Genomic DNA, 20,566 nt, shown 5'->3' on the forward strand with positions numbered 1-20,566 from the left:
GTCTCAGGGAAGCACGGATGGAGCCCTCTCCCTGCACGCTTCTCTCCTATGTCCCAGTAAACTGCGATCATGTTTAATCACAGTGTGCCAGGGGTTAATGTGCCGGAGGCGGTCCGTGACCACCCCTGACACAGTGCCGAGTGTCAGCTGTGATAATCAGCTGACACCCGGCCGCCATAAACGGCGCTCCCCCCGTGAGTGCTGCTGATCGCGTTAAATGTACTATTCCATCCTTGGGACTTACTGTAAGTCCCAGGTCAGATGGACGGAATAGTACATCTAATGTAGGAAAGGGGTTAAGGCACATTAGAGATTAATGAGAAAAAAAAAACGTTTTGTACCAAAGTCCCCTGTTCTTTAGCTGAAAAAAATGTATTGAGGTACTTAACACAAAATTCCTCTCTCATTGAATCCACTATAGGACACGAGGATGGGTAAAGGGAAGAGGACCTGTTGTGAATTCTCTCGCTGGCTTCCCTCTGGTGATTACTGAAGATAGTGGAGCTGGTCAGATTGACAGAGGGGTTGCGAGTTCTTTCTGGATTTCCTCTGGTGGTTTCTGGAGGTAGTGGAGCTGATCTGATTGACAGAGGCTTGCCACCTGATAATGAGGAAGACGACTAGAGATCTGGAGTTTCTGATTGGGATTTAAGATAGCTGACTCCCTCTATCCCTGCTGGTGATTTTCTTCCTGTGCCTCCTGAGGTCTGATGTCTCCTGCTCTTTCCCTGCATGTTCAGCCAAGTGGTTTATTTGCTATTCTGTTTACATTTGATCTGGTTTTGTCTATCTCAGTTTTGTGTGGGTCAGCCAGCTCCGGCTGGGGCTGTGCTGAATCACCGCCCATATGTTACTGCATGTGCCAGGTCTCTTTTGCTTTGCTTTCAGAATATACCAGAGTGCTGATATAGTGGGGGCGAAGTTGTGCGACTTCAGTGTTTTTGTGCATCAGAAGTGTTGGACTTTTTGCAGGGTTTTTTGCGTGATTTCAGACAGGGTCTTTCCTGTCTAGTCAGTGTGGGCCCCATCGTTTGCACAGTCTATTTTTCTGCCTGCGTTTGTGTTTTCATCTTGTGTCATCAACAATATATGTTTGGGGGCTAGCTATTCCTTTGGGGTCTGCTCCAGGGCAGTTTAGATTTCCCCTTTCTTGCTTTAGGCTTAGTTAGCTCTCCGGCTGTGCTGAGGCGTCTAGGATCATCGTAGGTACGCTCCACGGCTACTGCTAGTTGTGTGGATAGGATCAGGGGTCTGCAATCCGCTTAGTTACCAACCTCTCTGGTTTTCTGTGGTTTAGCCTGGGCCTGCTATCCTCCTCGGTGACCCATTCATAACAGAATCACCAGCCTAACTGTAGACTCTACGGTACTCTAAAGAAGGAAAGAATTAAAAAAAAAAAGTGTCAGAATTTTTTTTTCATATATTTTTTCCTTTTTTTCTGGGCCGTAAGAGGATATTTTTTGTCTCAATGGAGACTAAGCAATTGTCCTATCATGTTGAGCAGCTCGCTGCTGAAGTGCGGGGAATTTCTGCCTATCTCGCTCAATCTTCTGCTGTTGAACCAAAAATCCCTACTCCTGATGTGTTTTCTGGGGAGCGGTCTAAATTTCTGAATTTTAAAAATAATTGTAAATTATTTCTTGCCTTGAAGCCTAACTCCTCGGGGAGCTCGGTGCAGCAGGTTAAAATTGTGATCTCCCTGCTGCGCAGCGATCCCTAGGATTGGGCTTTTTCTGACACCTGGAGATCCTATTCTGGCTAATGTGGATACATTTTTTCAAGCCTTGGAGTTGTTGTATGATGAACCTAATGCTGTTGATCAAGCTGAGAAAACCTTATTGGCATTGAACCAGGGTCAGGATTCTGCAGAGTTATATTGTCAAAAATTCCAAACGTGGGCGGTCCTTACTAAATGGAATGACGATGCCCTAGCGGCTCTCTTTCGGAAGGGTTTGGCAGAAACCGTAAAAGATGTTATGGTGGGATTTCCTGTCCCCTCTGGTCTTGACTCCATGTCATTGGCCATTCAAATTGATCGGCATTTACGTGAACATAAAACTACACGAGAGGCGTTGCCGCCTTTCGAACGAACTTCTGAACCCATGCAATGTGATAGGGTTTTGCCTAGGGCGCAACGTCAGGAGTTTAGAAGGTGTAATAAGTTGTGTTTTTTCTGCGGTCACGCCTCTCATACTATTGCTGTCTGCCCTAAACGAGAAAAGCGTTTTGCTCACACATTTGCGGTGGGCAGTGTACAACCTAAGTTCCTTTTGGCGATTACCCTGATCAGCTCCTTGTCTACATTTTCCGCTAAGGCTTTTGTAGATTCAGGAGCAGCTTTGAATCTGCTGGATTTAGACTTTGCTAAGCGTTGTGGTTTTCCCATGATACCCCTGTGGACTCCTATCCCTTTGAGGGGTATTGATGCTACTCCTTTGGCGGAGAATAAACCTCAGTTTTGGACCCAGGTGATAATGCGGGTCATCCCAGACCACCAAGAAAATTGAAAATTTTTGGTGTTGCACAATTTGCATGACACTATTGTTCTGGGTTTCCCTTGGTTGCAAACTCATAATCCTGTTTTAGATTGGAAATCTGTGTCTGTGGTGAGTTGGGGTTGTCAATGTGTTCTTAGTGACACTCCTGTTTTCTCCACCTCTCCCCAGTCTCATGATATTCCTATTTGGCTGATTTTTCTGATGTATTCAGTGAGAGTAAAGGGGGTTTTACACTAAGCAATATCGCTAGCAATATCGCTAAATTGTCACTGGTTTTGTGACGTTATAGCGATATTGCTAGCGATATTGCTAGCGATATCGCTATGTGTGATACTTACCAGCGACCGGCTCCCCCGCTGCTCATCGCTGATCGCGCGAGAATGTCCGGCTCCATTTCTCGTCGGGCGCTTCCTGCTGTGACGTCCAGCGACGCGTGGAGGCGGGCGGGAGGACGCAGGATCGCTGTGTGTGAATGGTAAGTATCGTGCGCTGCGTCGCTGCTGCATCGCTGTGAGATCTTTCTGTATGAAAGCTCACTAGCGATCATTTAGCGATGCACCAGCGATCCTGACCGGGTCGGATCGCTGGTGCATCGCTAAATGTAAAAGGGCCTTAAGTCTGCGTGTTTGCCTCCTCACAGGAGTTATGACTGTGCAATTGAGTTAATGCCCGGGTCTAAATTTCCCAAGGGTCGGCTTTTCAACTATCGGTACCCGTACATGATGCTATACGATCTTATATCAAGGAGTCGTTGGAGAAGGGTCATATTAGACCATCCTCTTCACCTTTAGGTGCTGGCTTTTTTTTGTGGCCAAGAAAGATGGTTCATTAAGGCCATGTATGGACTATCGTTCCCTTAACAAGATCACTTTTAAATATCAGTACCCGTTACCCCTGATTTCTGATTTATTTTCCAGAGTTAAAGTGCCTGTTGGTTTGCCAAGCTTGACCTCAGGGGGGCGTATAATCTTATTCGCATAAAGCACGGGGATGAATGGAAGACAGCATTTAATACTCCAGAGGGACATTTTGAGTACCTGGTGATGCCTTTTGGGCTAATGCCCCTTCTGTCTTCCAGTCTTTTATGAATGATATTTTCCGGGACCTTGTGGATAAGTTTTTGATCATTTGTCTGAATGATATTTTGATCTTTTCCAGTGATTGGGATTCTCATGTGGAACATGTCCAGATGGTGTTCCGGATTTTGAGGGAAAATTCTCTGTATGTTAAGGGATCAAAGTGCCTCTTTGGTGTACAGAGGATTTCATTTTTGGGATTCATTTTGTACCAGTCTGCTATTGAAATGGACCCGGCCAAGATACAGGCCATTTATGATTGCGTTCAGCCTACTTCTTTGAAGGCTCTCCTGAAGTTTTTGGGTTTTGCTAATTTCTACCGTAAATTTATAAGTAATTTTTCTGGTATTGTTAAACCACTGACTGATTTGACCAAAAAGGGCGCTGATGTGGTGAATTGGTCTCCAGAGGCAGTTTTGGCATTTCAGAAGCTTAAGCGGAGATTCACTTCGGCTCCAGTTCTACGGCAACCTGATGCCTCACTCCCATTTCAGGTGGAGGTAGATGCTTCTGAGATTGGTGCAGGAGCCGTTTTGTCCCAAAGAGATCCGGTGACTTCTAAGATGAATCCCTGTGCCTTATTTTCTCGAAAGTTCTCCCCATCTGAACGCAACTATGACGTGGGGAATCGGAAATTGTTGGCCATGAAATGGGCATTTCAAGAGTGGAGACATTGGCTGGAGGGAGCTAGACATCAAGTTGTGGTCCTCACTGACCACAAGAATTTGATTTATCTTGAATCAGCCAAACGCTTGAATCCTAGACAGGCTAGGTGGGCCTTGTTTTTCACGCGTTTTAATTTTGTGGTCTCTTTTCTTCCGGGCACTAAGAATGTTAAAGCGGACGACCTTTCTAGGAGTTTCTTTGCAGATTCTTTTGATGTGACCGAGCCTACTACCATTCTAAATGAGGGTGTAGTTCTTTCCGCCATCTCACCCGATTTGAGACGTGCCCTGGAGGAATTTCAGGAGAACAAACCTGAACGTTGCCCTATGGGGAAATTGTATGTCCCTGACCAGTGGAGGAAAAGAGTAATGTCTGAAAATCATTGCTCCGCATTGGCTGGTCATTCAGGTATTTTTGGTACCAGAGATTTGGTGAGTCGGTCTTTTTGGTGACCTACCTTATCTCGTGAAGTCAGGAATTTTGTGCAGTCCTGTGGGACTTGTTCTCGGTCCAAGACCTGTTCTCATTCTAGTGGGTTGTTGATGCCCCTGCCGGTGCCCAGGAGGCCATGGACTCATATCTCAATGGATATTATTTCTAATCTTCCTGTCTCTCAGAGAATGACTGTTATCTGGGTCATCTGTGATAGATTTTCTAAGATGGTCCATCTTGTACCACTCCCAAAGTTGCCATCTTCTTCTGAGTTGGTGCCCTTGTTTTTACAACAGGTGGGTTCGGTTGCACAGGATTTCTGAGAACATTGTGTCGGACAGAGGAGTCCAGTTTGTTTCCAGATTTTGGAGAGCTTTTTGTTCCAAACTGGGAATTCAGTTATCTTTTTCCTCTGCATTTCATCCTCAGACCAATGGGCAAACTGAGAACACAAACCAGACTTTGGAATCCTATTTGAGATGTTTCCTATATGCTGATCAGGATGACTGGGTCTCATTTTTGCGCTTGGCCGAATTTGCGCTAAACAATAGGGCTAGTACTGCCACTTTGATGTCGCCCTTTTTCTGTAACTTTGGGTTTCATCCTCGATTTTCGTCAGGGCAGGTGGAATCTTCGGCCAAGTGTGGATTCTGTGGTAGAGAGAATGCAGCAGATTTGGGACCAAGTGGTGGATAAGTTGTCCCACTCAAGAAAAAGGCCAACGGTTTTCCAACTGGCATAGGACTTTTGGTCCCAGGTTTAAAGTGGGTGATATGGTTTAGTTGTCTTCAAAGAATATTCCTATGAAGGTTGCGTCTCCAAAATTCAAGCCAAGATTCATTGGACCTTATAAGATTTTGGAAATCCTTAATCCCGTTTGGCTCTTCCAGTTACGTTTAAGATTCATAACGTGTTCCATAAATCCTTGTTGAAGAGGTTTGTAGAGCCAGTAGTTCCAATGGTGGCACCTCCTGACCCTGTATTGGTTAAAGGTAATTTGGAGTATGAGGTAGAGAAAATATTGGATTCTCGTTTGCTAGACGGAGACTCCAGTACCTGGTCAAATGAAAGGGTTATGGCCAGGAGGATAATTATTGGGTCTCTGCTTCTGACATTCATGCCGAAAGATTGGTTTGTGCTTTTCACCGGGCCCATCCTGACCGGCCGGGTGGCGTGGATGAGGGTTCGGTGACTCCTCCTCAAGGGGGGGTACTGTTGTGAATTCTCTCTCTGGTGATTACTGAAGATAGTGGAGCGGGTCAGATTGAGAGTTCTCTATCTGGGCTCCCTCTGGTGGTTACTGGAGGTAGTGGAGCTGATCTGATTGACAGAGGCTTGCCACCTGATAATGAGGAAGACGATTGGAGATCTGGGGTTTCTGATTAGGATTTAAGACAGCTGACTCCCTCTATCCCTGCTGGTGATTTTCTTCCTGTGCCTCCTGAGGTCTGATGGCTCCTGCTCTTTCCCTGCATGTTCAGCTAAGTGGAACATTTGCTATTCTGTTTGCATTTGATCTCGTTTTGTCTCTGCTTTATGCGGGTCAGCTAGCTCTGCCTGGGGCTGTATCACCGCCCATATGTTACTGCACGTGCCAGTTTGTTTTGTCCCCTTTTATATTGGTCTCTTTTTGCTTTGCTTTCAGAATATACCAGAGTGCTGGGCGAAGTTGTGCGACTTCAGTGTTTTTGTGCATCAGACGTGTCGGATTTTTGCAGGGTTTTTTGCGTGATTGCAGACAGTGTCTTTCCTTTCCTGTCTAGTCAGTGTGGGCCCCATCGTTTGCTCAGTCAATTTTTCTGCCTGCGTTTGTGTTTTCATCTTGTCTCACCAACAGTATATGTTTGGGGGCTAGCTATTCCTTTGAGGTCTGCTCTGGGGCAGTTTAGATTTCCCCTTTCTTGCTTTAGGCTTAGTTAGCTCTCCGGCTACTGCTAGTTGTGTGGACAGGATCAGGGGTTTGCATCCGCTTAGTTACCAACCTCTCTGGTTTTCTGTGGCTTAGCCTGGGCCTGCTATCCTCCTCGGTGACTAAATTTTATCAAGGACCTAGGTGGGCCCTGTGCCATATATAACAAGTCCTAGGATGACCCCCAAAAAAACCCATAAAACAAAGCCCCGAAAAAATAGAGAGAAGCATGACAGTACAGAGAGTATGTACAGCAGATAAGGTAAAGGTGAGAAATAAATATTGGACAAAGGAAATGAAAAGGTGGTAGACCCCCAAAGGACCAACCCTAGCAAGCCACAAGAAGTGGAAAGAGGGGACGGGAACTTCGGAGATCTTAGACTCATCTATCTGACATCGGAGGGGTGCTGGGTCACACCAATTTTGGCAGAACACGGATGGTGGAGGCACCAGCACTCCACTTGGTGGAGAGAGGGCACATGATGAATTGCCATCTAAAGAGGTCACTACTGTGGAGGGCACGGTGAAAGAAGATGGAGGAAACCCCCAACACCTAGAAGAAAACAAAGAAATTTATATAAGAAAAATCCTGCCTAAATTGTACAAAAAGCCATGGCCGCCCCTCCCAATATTCACACCGTGATCTAATGCCCATCAGCAACAATGTACAACCTGAACATGAGGTTATTACTTTACATTCTGATAAGCCTGTATGAAGCCCACTACCACGTCACAGTTACCAAAACAGGGGGCCCTAGCTTTGAAGGGAATCTGTGTTCCCATTTTTGGCCTATAAGCTGCGGCCACCGGCATCAGGGGCTTATCTACAACATTCTGTAATGCATTCTGTAATGCTGTAGATGAGCCCCGGATGTAACCTGAAAGATAAGAAAAAAAGTCAGATTATACTCACCCCGGGATCCGGTCCGATGGGTGTGGCGGTTCGGTCCGGGTCCTCCCATCTTCATGTGATGCCGTCCTCCTTCTTACTGCTGCAGCAGCGCAGGCCCTCTCTGACCTTTCCCAGCGCCTGCGCACTGCAGTAATTTACTCTGCCCTCAACAGGGCAGAGCAGTACGCCTGCGCAGGAGCCGCAGCAGAAGTAAGAAGGGGAACGTGATCACATGAAGATGGGAGGACCCGGACCGGACCGCGACACTAACCGCCCCCGGTGAGTATAATATAACTTGTTTTTCTTATCTTTCAGGTTACATCCGGGGCTTATCTACAGCATTACAGAATCTTTTAAAGGTGCGACCTTGGTTACAGTGGCAGCGCCCCTGGCAGGAAGAGCGGTAGCGCACTTCCTTCCCTAGGCAGACTCCAAGCACGCAGTCCCATGCAAGCAATATTACCCCCTTCTCCCGAGGTAGACACCCCTCCAGCATGCGCATGCAGCCCCATGCAAGCAACATCACCCCCTTCTCCCCAGGCAGACCCCCCCCCTCCAGCCCCATGCAAGCAACATCCCCCTTCTCCCCAGGCAGACCCCCCCCTTCAGCATCCAGCCTCATGTAAGCATCACTCCCTTCTCCCCAGGCAGACACCCCCCTCCAGCATCCAGCCCCATGCGACCAACATCACCTTCTACCCAGGCAGACCCCCCTCCAGCATGCACATGCAGCCCCATGCAACCAACATCAACCCCTTCTCCCCAGGCAGACCCACCTCCAGCAACATCACCCCTTTCTCACCAGGCAGACCCCCTCAAGCATGCACATGCAGCCCCATGCAAGCATCACCCCCTGCTCCCCAGGCAGACCAACCTCCAGCATTCACCCCCTTCACCCCAGGCAGACCCCCCTCTCCAGCATGAACATGCAGCCCCATGCAAGCAACATTACCCCCTTCTCCCGAGGCAGACTCCCCCTTCAGCATGCACACGCAGCCCCATGCAAGCAACATCACCCCCTTCTCCCGAGGCAGACCCCCCCCTTCAGCATGCACACGCAGCCCCATCCAAGCAACATCACCCCCTTCTCCACAGGCATACCCCCCTCCAGCATGCGCACACAGCCCCATGCAAGCAACATCACCCCCTTCTCCCCAGGCAGACCCCCCTCCAGCATCCAGCCCCATGCAAGCATCACGCCCTGCTCTACAGTAAGACCCCCTCCAGCATCCAGCCCCATGTAACCATCACCCCCTGCTCCCCAGGCAGACCCCCCCCGCTCCTGCATGCACATGCAGCCCCATGCAAGCAACATCACCCCCTTCTCCCCAGGCAACCCCCCCGCTCCTGCATGCACATGCAGCCCCATGCAAGCAACATCACCCCCTTCTCCCCAGGCACCCCCCCGCTCCTGCATGCACACGCAGCCCCATGAAAGCAACATCACCCCCTTCTCCCCAGGCAGACCCCCCCTCCAGCATGCACACGCAGCCCCATGCAAGCAACATCACCTCCTTCTCCCCAGGCAGACTCCCTCCAGCATGCACACGCAGCCCCATGCAAGCAACATCACCTCTTTCTCCCAGGCAGACACCCTCCAGCATGCACATGCAGCCCCATGCAAGCAACATCACCCCCTTCTCCCCAGGCAAACCCCCCCTCCAGCATCCAGTCCAGCCCCATGCAAGCATCACACCCTGCTCTACAGTAAGACCCCCCTCCAGCATCCAGCCCCATGTAACCATCACCCCCTGCTCCCCAGGCAGACCCCCCTCCAGCATGCACATGTAGCCCCATGCAAGCAACATCACCTCCTTCTCCCCAGGCAGACCCCCCTCCAGCATCCAGCCCCATGCAAGCATCACGCCCTGCTCTACAGTAAGACCCCCTCCAGCATCCAGCCCCATGTAACCAACATCACCCCCTGCTCCCCAGGCAGACCCCCCCCCCGCTCCTGCATGCACATGCAGCCCCATGCAAGCAACATCACCCCCTTCTCCCCAGGCAACCCACCTGCTCCTGCATGCACATGCAGCCCCATGCAAGCAACATCACCCCCTTCTCCCCAGGCACCCCCCCGCTCCTGCATGCACACGCAGCCCCATGAAAGCAACATCACCCCCTTCTCCCCAGGCAGACCCCATCTCCAGCATGCACACACAGCCCCATGCAAGCAACATCACCTCCTTCTCCCCAGGCAGACTCCCTCCAGCATGCACACGCAGCCCCATGCAAGCAACATCACCTCTTTCTCCCAGGCAGACACCCTCCAGCATGCACATGCAGCCCCATGCAAGCAACATCACCCCCTTCTCCCCAGGCAAACCCCCCCTCCAGCATCCAGTCCAGCCCCATGCAAGCATCACACCCTGCTCTACAGTAAGACCCCCCTCCAGCATCCAGCCCCATGTAACCATCACCCCCTGCTCCCCAGGCAGACCCCCCTCCAGCATGCACATGTAGCCCCATGCAAGCAACATCACCTCCTTCTCCCCAGGCAACCCCCCCCCCCGCTCCTGCATACACACGCAGCCCCATGAAAGCAACATAACCCCCTTCTCCCCAGTCAGACGCCCCCTCCAAAATGCACACGCAGCCCCATGCAAGCAACATCACCCCCTTCTCCCCATGCAGCCCACCCTCCAGCATGCACACGCAGCCCCATGCAAGAAACATCACCCCCTTCTCCCCAAGCAGCCCCCCTCCAGCATGCACACGCAGCCCCATGCAAGCAACATCACCCCCTTCTCCCCAGGCAGACCCCCCCTCCAGCATGCACATGCAGCCCCATGCAAGCAACATCACCCCCTTCTCCTCAGGCAGACCCCCCCTCCAGCATGAAGCCCCATGCAAGCAACATCACCCCCTTCTCCCCAGGCAGCCCACCCTCCAGCATGCACACGCAGCCCCATGCAAGCAACATCACCCCCTTCTCCACAGGCAGACCCCCCTCCAGCATGCACACGCAGCCCCATGCAAGCAACATCACCTCCTTCTCCACAGGCAGACCCCCCCTCCAGCATGAACATGCAGCCCCATGCAAGCAACATCACCCCCTTCTCCCCAAGCAGACCCATGCAAGCAACATCACCCCCTTCTCCCCAGGCAGACCCCCCTCCAGCATGCACACGCAGCTCCATGCAAGCAACATCACCCCCTGCTCCCCAGGCAGACCCCCCCCCCCGCTCCTGCATGCACATGCAGCCCCATGCAAGCAACATCACCCCCTTCTCCCCAGGCAACCCCCCCGCTCCTGCATGCACATGCAGCCCCATGCAAGCAACATCACCCCCTTCTCCCCAGGCACCCCCCCGCTCCTGCATGCACACGCAGCCCCATGAAAGCAACATCACCCCCTTCTCCCCAGGCAGACCCCCCCTCCAGCATGCACACGCAGCCCCATGCAAGCAACATCACCTCCTTCTCCCCAGGCAGACTCCCTCCAGCATGCACACGCAGCCCCATGCAAGCAACATCACCTCTTTCTCCCAGGCAGACACCCTCCAGCATGCACATGCAGCCCCATGCAAGCAACATCACCCCCTTCTCCCCAGGCAAACCCCCCCTCCAGCATCCAGTCCAGCCCCATGTAACCATCACCCCCTGCTCCCCAGGCAGACCCCCCTCCAGCATGCACATGTAGCCCCATGCAAGCAACATCACCTCCTTCTCCCCAGGCAACCCCCCCCCCGCTCCTGCATGCACACGCAGCCCCATGAAAGCAACATAACCCCCTTCTCCCCAGTCAGACGCCCCCTCCAAAATGCACACGCAGCCCCATGCAAGCAACATCACCCCCTTCTCCCCAAGCAGCCCCCCCTCCAGCATGCACACGCAGCCCCATGCAAGAAACATCACCCCCTTCTCCCCAAGCAGCCCCCCCTCCAGCATGCACACGCAGCCCCATGCAAGCAACATCACCCCCTTCTCCCCAGGCAGACCCCCCCCTCCAGCACGCACATGCAGCCCCATGCAAGCAACATCACCCCCTTCTCCACAGGCAGACCCCCCTCCAGCAGGCACACGCAGCCCCATGCAAGCAACATCACCTCCTTCTCCACAGGCAGACCCCCCCTCCAGCATGAACATGCAGCCCCATGCAAGCAACATCACCCCTTTCTCCCCAAGCAGCCCCATACAAGCAACATCACCCCCTTCTCCCCAGGCAGACCCCCCTCCAGCATGCACACGCAGCCCCATGCAAGCAACATCACCTCCTTCTCCCCAGGCAGACTCCCTCCAGCATGCACACGCAGCCCCATGCAAGCAACATCACCTCTTTCTCCCAGGCAGACACCCTCCAGCATGCACATGCAGCCCCATGCAAGCAACATCACCCCCTTCTCCCCAGGCAGCCCCCCCTCCAGCATCCAGTCCAGCCCCATGCAAGCATCACACCCTGCTCTACAGTAAGACCCCCCTCCAGCATCCAGCCCCATGTAACCATCACCCCCTGCTCCCCAGGCAGACCCCCCTCCAGCATGCACATGTAGCCCCATGCAAGCAACATCACCTCCTTCTCCCCAGGCAACCCCCCCCCGCTCCTGCATGCACACGCAGCCCCATGAAAGCAACATAACCCCCTTCTCCCCAGTCAGACGCCCCCTCCAAAATGCACACGCAGCCCCATGCAAGCAACATCACCCCCTTCTCCCCAAGCAGCCCCCCCTCCAGCATGCACACGCAGCCCCATGCAAGAAACATCACCCCCTTCTCCCCAAGCAGCCCCCCCTCCAGCATGCACATGCAGCCCCATGCAAGCAACATCACCCCCTTCTCCTCAGGCAGACCCCCCCTCCAGCATGAAGCCCCATGCAAGCAACATCACGCCCTTCTCCCCAGGCAGACCCCCCCTCCAGCATGAACATGCAGCCCCATGCAAGCAACATCACCCCCTTCTCCCCAGGCAAACCCCCCCTCCAGCATCCAGTCCAGCCCCATGCAAGCATCACACCCTGCTCTACAGTAAGACCCCCCTCCAGCATCCAGCCCCATGTAACCATCACCCCCTGCTCCCCAGGCAGACCCCCCTCCAGCATGCACATGTAGCCCCATGCAAGCAACATCACCTCCTTCTCCCCAGGCAACCCCCCCCCCCGCTCCTGCATGCACACGCAGCCCCATGAAAGCAACATAACCCCCTTCTCCCCAGTCAGACGCCCCCTCCAAAATGCACACGCAGCCCCATGCAAGCAACATCACCCCCTTCTCCCCAAGCAGCCCCCCCTCCAGCATGCACACGCAGCCCCATGCAAGAAACATCACCCCCTTCTCCCCAAGCAGCCCCCCCTCCAGCATGCACACGCAGCCCCATGCAAGCAACATCACCCCCTTCTCCCCAGGCAGACCCCCCCCCTCCAGCACGCACATGCAGCCCCATGCAAGCAACATCACCCCCTTCTCCTCAGGCAGACCCCCCCTCCAGCATGAAGCCCCATGCAAGCAACATCACGCCCTTCTCCCCAGGCAGACCCCCCCTCCAGCATGAACATGCAGCCCCATGCAAGCAACATCACCTCCTTCTCCACAGGCAGACCCCCCTCCAGCATGCACACGCAGCCCCATGCAAGCAAACATCACCTCCCCCTCTCCCCAGGCAGACCCCCCTCCAGCATGCACACGCAGCCCCATGCAAGCAAACATCACCCCTCCTCCAGCTCGTGCATGAACATCCATTTACCTGCCATGACACCGGCAGCTTCCTGTCTGCTGCTCTGCTCTATGGAGGAGGAGGAGGCCCCGCCCCTTCTGGTCACATGGGCATGACGTCAGCACAGCTCCATGGCGACTTGGATTTAGCCGCCCTCTACCTTTTTTTTTTTTTTTAAACAGCTGCAACCGGAAGTAGAAGCGGCTCACTTCCGGTATCGATCTTGTGGAGCGACAGGAGCAGAGCTGTCATCGGAGGAGGGAGCAGCCGACACCCCGCAGAGGACAGAAGGGAGACGGTGTGTGGGGGGGCAGAGCCGGAGCTGGCGCGTTGGGGACGGGGGTAGAGCCGGAGCTGGCGGGGGGCGGACGGGGGCAGGGCCGGAGCTGGAGGGGGGCAGGGCCGGAGCTGGAGGGGGGCAGGGCCGGAGCTGGCGCGTGGCGGACGGGGGCAGGGCCGGAGCTGGCGCGTGGCGGACGGGGGCAGGGCCGGAGCTGGCGCGTTGGGGGCCGGAGCTGGCGCGTGGCGGACGGGGGCAGGGCCGGAGCTGGCGCGTTGGGGGCCGGAGCTGGCGCGTGGCGGACGGGGGCAGGGCCGGAGCTGGCGCGTGGCGGACGGGGGCAGGGCCGGAGCTGGCGCGTGGCGGACGGGGGCAGGGCCGGAGCTGGCGCGTGGCGGACGGGGGCAGGGCCGGAGCTGGCGCGTGGCGGACGGGGGCAGAGGGTACGGGGTTCCAGACTTGAGTGACACCCACCCTGGCGCAACTTGAAGTCTCCCTTGGGCCACAGGCTATTGGGTACTATATCCAGCACCTCCTTGAGTATGCTTGCACCGGTTGTTCGAGGCTCTTGAAGGGCAACCAGCATGATGGATTCTTCTTGGGTCAGAGGTGGAGAAAATGTCATGTCAATTTGTCTCATCAGGTGGGGTGGGCTGGTCTCCACCATAAACTGAAACAGGATGGAGTGTCCTGGCTGTGTCCACACGCTCAGGGGCTTGTAAAGCCCCCATCACACATAGCGAGATCGCTGCTGAGTCACAACCTTGGTTACCCGCTGCCTGCATCAGCACGCTGGTAACTAAGATACAATGCGGGTAACTAAGCCACGTGCGTCGCTTGTTACCCGCGTGTCGCTGGTACTGATCGCTGGTGAAGCTGCCTGTTTGACAGCTCACCAGCGATCATGTAGCGACACACCAGCGATCCTGACAAGGTGATATCGTTGTCGGGATCGCTGGTGAGTCGCTATGTGTGACGGGGCCCTAAGCTGGGAATGTCTGACTTGACCTTCAATCCCCACACAAGACAGTGTTCTGATAGGCAGGTGGGGTCGGGGAGTTCCACATGCCTCATCAGACTGCACCAGTGTCCACAAGGAAAGATATGACAACCCCCGGAGATTTGAGGTATTGGGTCCGCTGATGGAGTTTTACATGTCAGGTGCGTGATGTCTTGTGGACCTGGCTTGCCTCTGTCCTATAGACAGGGTTCTTCACTGTTTTCTGTGTTTCTTGCTTGGCCTATTCCCCTGCGTTTTGTCCTGGGCTGCCGGGGTGCTGTGCACTGGTTCCGGAAGTGACCAAGGTTGCCACAGTTGTAACACCTGATGGGTCTCCCGTCCCTGCAGGGTGGGTGCTCTTCCACATCGGTGGCCACCATAGGAGGGGCTGTCTTCCGCACTCCTGGGTGGGACTGAATTCTTCTGGCTACTGCGAGCAGGGCATCTACGGCTATTGACCTGTACTCAGGCCTGGTCACTATCAGCAGCTTCTTGATTGGTTCTCTTCGTCCAAGGCTAAAAGCCTCTGCCAACATTTGTCTGTGTATCTGATCATGAATAGTGAAGCCTAAGTCTTGGAATACTTGCCTCGCTCTGCCATGAAACTTGTCTACAGACTCTGTCTTGGCCTGGCTCATGTTATGTAGGCTAAGTGCTTGTCTGGCTTTGGCCTACTCTCTGAGCAGCTCAATTAGCTTTGATCCTGACTTCCAGGAGTGCACATCTAATTCTGATGGAAGCTTGAAGTGTTCCTTCATGATTGGCCAGAGTGTTTCACCTGCTTTTAATTCCATTATGGACCAGAGATCAATCCAGATTGCAGATATGTTTGCTGGCTCTGCTGCATTCTTCAGTAAAATGGCATGGGGTCCATATCTGGGTCTGGCAGATTTTTCAGAATACTGAACACCTGACTAGGGGTGAAGGGCACATAGTGTAAGAGTTCTGGCTCTATCTGCCCCTGCCTACTTGGTGTCTGTGGGTTTCTTCACCTAGTACTGGGCAGCATGTATGATGTCCCCTCTTCATATTCATCAGAGGAGAAACTGTGACATTGTGTGGGTGCTCCCCCCTTCTGAGGTTGCAGGTCTGCCTGGCACTTAGGATCCTCATTGTAAGACCCAGCAGCTGCAGACGCTGATGACTTGCACCTCCCTTCTGCTAGCTGTTGTATTGGGGGGGCACCTGTGGTGTTATGTGTAGGGAGTGTTTCACTATCTTCTCCTGGTATCAGCTGGCTCTTTAGAGAGGGTGCCCTGTGGCGATAAGGACACCTCATTTTCTGGATTTGACACTGGCCCAGCTGGTGACAATGAACTGAGAGGTGGGAGAGAGGGTGAGGAGCAGGGAGGGGTAGAGGAGAGAGTGGAAAGGTGGGGAGATGAAAAAAGAAAGAGGGAGGAGAGGAGGAAGGTGATAGAAGAGGAGGGGAGAGAGAAGACGAGGGGGATGAAGGAGGATGAAAGACAGGGAAAAGATGAGGGAGGAGGAAAAATAGATGAGGGAGGGGAGGTAAGAGAGGGAGGAGTGGAGAGGGAAGGAGCAGCGGACTCCTTCCCCTTTTCTGCAGTCAGAGAAGGCATGCTTGGACTTGTGCCTTCTCCCAGGGGGGGGGGGAGCGGGGTGCCTCACAGACGGCACAGCTTAGAATTCCGCTGAAAACACTTTTTTCTCTCTTGTACACGTAAAAATAATCCTTTCCTGTTCACCTAACTCTCAGTACTTCTATGCTGTAAATCCGCTGCCACTTTATAAAACGCGGACTTCAATTCAGCTCAACTAACTAACTTCCCTTTTTTCTTCTCAATACATTATGCCATGCTGCAGCTTAAAAGCTGCCCCTGTAAATCTACATACTTAACTTTCTGAATAACACTTACTATGTCTATTCCAAAAACTTAAAAAAAAGGTGATTAAAACTTCATAACCCTTTTTAAACTTGCTTAAAAAGGAAAGGAAAAAAGCAAAAAAAAAACCCAAAATATTTATAAAAACTTCAAAAGGAAATGGAAAACTAATAAAAACTCAGAAAATGGAGAAAAAAGAAAACAAAAAGAATAATCAGGAAGTTGGTAAAACTTGGAAAGAACACTCCAAAAAGAAATAAAAAATCCAAAATTCAGTAAAACTTCCAACAATAAAATGTCCGTGCACAAATGGAGGATACACACACTTCCCCTTTCCTCTGCCTGCGTCTCTCAGTAAAATCTTCTGAGAACAATGGAAACAAAAGAGCAAACTGAGACAATGGTATATATTCAACAACCCAGCATTCCCAAAAATTCTCACACTACAGTAAAAAAAACTTCCACCAAATGCAAGATAAAACAAGGGAAAAGCAGAGTACAGAACAAATGTGACAATATGAAAAATATCAGAGACGCACCCCACGGGCAAAAGAGGAAGTGTAAAAGGAAAGGAAAAAAACTTTCTGCTTCAGATCTTCATGGAGAACAGCAGTGAATTTATAGGTTGATGCACATGTAGACGTCCGGGGAGAAATCGAGGCCCTCTTTAGTGACACGTAGCACAAGCAGCTCTGGTAACCGACAACTGCCAATCACACTGGGTGTACTGCGCTCGGTCACCCGGGAATGTTAACACACTCGTCCCGCCGGTAACAGGAATCAGTGATAACTCCCACAAAATTGCCACCATCTGTACCTGGCCGGCCTCTCCTGTCCTTCCGATGTACAGGTGAATCGGTGGCAACCTGTCAAGTGATTTGGCTTGCGATATCTCCCCCAAACTAAACACCACCACGTGCCTGGCGATCTGGGTGCTCCTGTCCCTTCCGATGCATGGGTGTATATGTGATAGCTTGATAGGAGACTCGACTAGTGATATCTCTCTAAGCCCCCACAACTCATACCTGGATAGGCCTCTCCTGTCCTCCCTGTGTACAGGTTTATTTGTGAGGACTTAGCAGGGGAAGTTGAATCTCTCAGATATCGGTTTCCCAGCAACCACATGCACAATCAATCACCGTTCCACCAGCTTTCTCCCGGATCTAGACACAAACAGGACACAAAGCAGACACCTTGGCTTATCCCAGGGTTTGGATAAGGGTGTGGACTTTTACACTACCTGGGAATGCGGTGGTGACCACACCTGACCCGCTAGAGGTACAGACCCGGACTGGGCACAGGGGACATTCATGTAAGATAACCAGATTTTCTTACCTTATGGAGTTGCGCAAATCTCCGTCCCCATGAGTCAAGGCCTTAGTCGGCACCTCCGTCTCTCTGGTCAACAGGGTCCCCGTGCGTTTTGTCCACAGCCCCGCGTCTCTGCGCCAGATGATATGGAAATTTGGATAGATATATCTCTGTGTGCTGCGGCCTGTCCTAATTAGAACAGTCTCATTGAGCGCTCAACAGAAAAGACACCCTAAACACCTTGTTAGCAGTATCTCCAGTCTGCTGGTTTATTGCACATATATGGTTTTTTCATTACATACAGAAAGGAGTGGTTAGTCAATTAACATAAGGCTTGTGTTTTAATGCTATTGGCTATTTGAGTAAATTAACTTATATGGCAGTGTCCGACATGAGGGTGATTTAGCATCATTTGATTTACTCTTATGCATTGTCTTGCAATGTCAGCAAACCTCCGATATCAGCTAGTGCATCTGGTCCAACTTCCTCCTTTCCCATGGCTGGCTGATATATCACAAGACAATGCTACCACGAGACTATGCTGGTTCTCCAGACTGGCTCATGGGGTTAGTAGGTCATTTTCAGCAATTGATTATAAGGTTCAAGATAGCTATGAAAATGTGTCTATCAGTATATAAGGATATATGCAAGTGAGATCTGTATGAAATGTATATATTTCCATCACAGCTGGAGTGTGGTGGACAGGAGATAAAACATAACCTTTAGTAAGATAGTAGGATAAAAACAACTTTGTGTCCCCCAGAGTGAGTGAATATAAATGTTTGGGTGAAGTCACAAATAAAGGGGCGTGAGGAGCACAGCCCGATCAGGAGGAATGATTCCCACTTGCAATGGCTGAACTGCAATCAGCAAGTCCCAGAATCTCACGTTGTGGATCTGGGAGAATCCCACAGAACCCCGCAAACAACGACTGACAGATTCTGGCTGCATATAACAGTAATGACTGGAATCTGGATGACATTAATAGAGTTACCACCCAAAATATGCCAGAGCAATAAGTGAGGAAAGGCACAAGCTCAGCAATTCATGAAGGGGGTGCGGGAGGAAAAGGAGATCCTGGGTCCAGGATGCTCCATATAGGACAAGGGGAAGAAAATGCCCTACAAGACCCTAAATGGCTAACAGTAATCTCTCCCCAAGACTCCCCCCTGACCGTCCACAGCTCCCCCTGTGCTAAACAAGCCCTGCACCCCCCATGGAAGGGCCCAAAGCGTTTCTTCCAAGCTGAGTCATCAGGGGACTTAAGGCCCTTTTACATTTAGCGATGCACCAGCGATCCGACCCGGTCAGGATCGCTGGTGCATCGCTAAATGATCGCTAGTGAGCTTTCATACAGAAAGATCTCACAGCGATGCAGCAGCGACGCAGCGCACGATACTTACCATTCACACAGCGATCCTGCGTCCTCCCGCCCGCCTCCACGCGTCGCTGGACGTCACAGCAGGAAGTCTCAGCAGGAAGCAGGCGACGAGAAATGGAGCCGGACATTCTCGCGCGATCAGCGATGGACAGCGGGGGAGCCGGTCGTTGGTAAGTATCACACATAGCGATATCACTAGCAATATCGCTATAACGTCACAAAATCAGTGACGTTTTAGCGATATTGCTAGCGATATCGCTTAGTGTAAAATCCCCTTTATCCTTGTGATAGGAGGTGAGGTGCCATAGTGCTGAGCTAAAGGGGGGGTATGAAATACATACCATAGTACTTCCGGTGGTTGAAACGCACGCCAGGATGCCATAAAGGTGCGTGAGCCGCAAGGAAAAAATCTGCGACACTCAAATGAAGGCAGACTACTAATTGTGTCCCATGAGGCAGAGGCGTGCACTCCACAACCTAGTGTTTCCAGTAAGTGGAACGCAAGCCAAAATAACTTGTGGTTTCTTGAACCACATAGAAGTAGAATATGCAACCGATTTGGCTTGATGACGCGCGGTCCACAGCCTTTTATTTCCGGCATGTGGAACGCACGCTAATGCCACATGCGGCATGTGGAACGCACGCCAATGCGGCATGTGGAACGCACGCCAACGCCACATCCGGCTTTGATGGCATCTTCCCTTTAAACTGCCTTGGTTTTTTTTTGCAGCCGCTCCTGTGCCGTCCCTGCGGTGTACATCTGTTAGGCTAAGTGCACACGTACCGGAACTCTCGCGGAAATTACCGCGAGAATTCCGGAATTCCAGTCCGCGGGAAAATCACATTTTAAATTCCCGCGATTTTCCCGCGGAAAAACTAGCAGTTTGCAAGCGTAATTAGCTTGAAAAAAGCTAGCGTTTTCCAAGCGATCTGTAGCATCGCTTGGAGAACTGATTGACAGGTTGGTCACACTCATCAAACATAGTGTTTGATGAGTGTGACCAACTTTTTACTACTGAGGCTGCCTATGCGGCATCAGTAGTAAAATATAGAATGTAAAAAAAAAATAAAAAACGGTGTTATTCTCACCCTCCGACGTCCCGCGCATCCGTTCCCAGTAATCCTTTGCGAAAATGCCCGCGATGACGTCAGTTCTCGCGGGATCGCGACGTCTCGCGGTAATTCGCGATGACGTCGCGCGAATGACCGCGAGACTTCGCGATCCCGCGAGAACGGACGTCATCGCGAGCATTTTCGCAAAGGACTACTGGGAACGAGAGCGTGAAGAGAAGCGGGAAGGCTGCGCAGGACGTCGGAGGGTGAGAATAACAATATTTTTTATTTTAAATTCTATTTTTTACAGGGATATGGTACCCAAAGCCCGGAGGACAGTCTCCTCTCCTCCGGACCATGGGTACCATCCGTAATTGTTCTGCTTACTTTCCGCATGGTGTGCACAGCCACATGCGGGAAATAAGCGGAACAATGCATTCCTATGGGTGCGGGATCGCCGCGATTCCGCAAATTAATGAGCATGCTGCGGTTTTTACCGCAAAGCGATTCCGCCGCGGTAAAAACCGCAGCATTAGCACAGCATTGCGGAATCCCATAGGAATGCATGGGA

At 52.1% G+C, this 20,566-nt stretch overlaps 1 long non-coding RNA gene across 1 annotated transcript; it reads right to left on the reverse strand.

Annotated features, from left to right (window-relative positions):
- Window positions 1–6,828: 6,828 nt before the first annotated feature.
- Window positions 6,829–13,250, reverse strand: LOC141077561 (uncharacterized). Its single transcript, XR_012227584.1, has 2 exons — window positions 13,154–13,250; window positions 6,829–7,134 (listed from the first exon to the last, which is right to left on the reverse strand). It is a non-coding gene; the product is annotated as an uncharacterized lncRNA (long non-coding RNA).
- Between the last annotated feature and the right edge of the window lie 7,316 nt (window positions 13,251–20,566).

Source organism: Dendrobates tinctorius, unplaced genomic scaffold (assembly GCF_039654945.1).
Source record: "Dendrobates tinctorius isolate UK_male_01 unplaced genomic scaffold, ASM3965494v1 ptg000456l, whole genome shotgun sequence".
NCBI classification, from domain to species: Eukaryota; Metazoa; Chordata; class Amphibia; order Anura; family Dendrobatidae; genus Dendrobates; species Dendrobates tinctorius.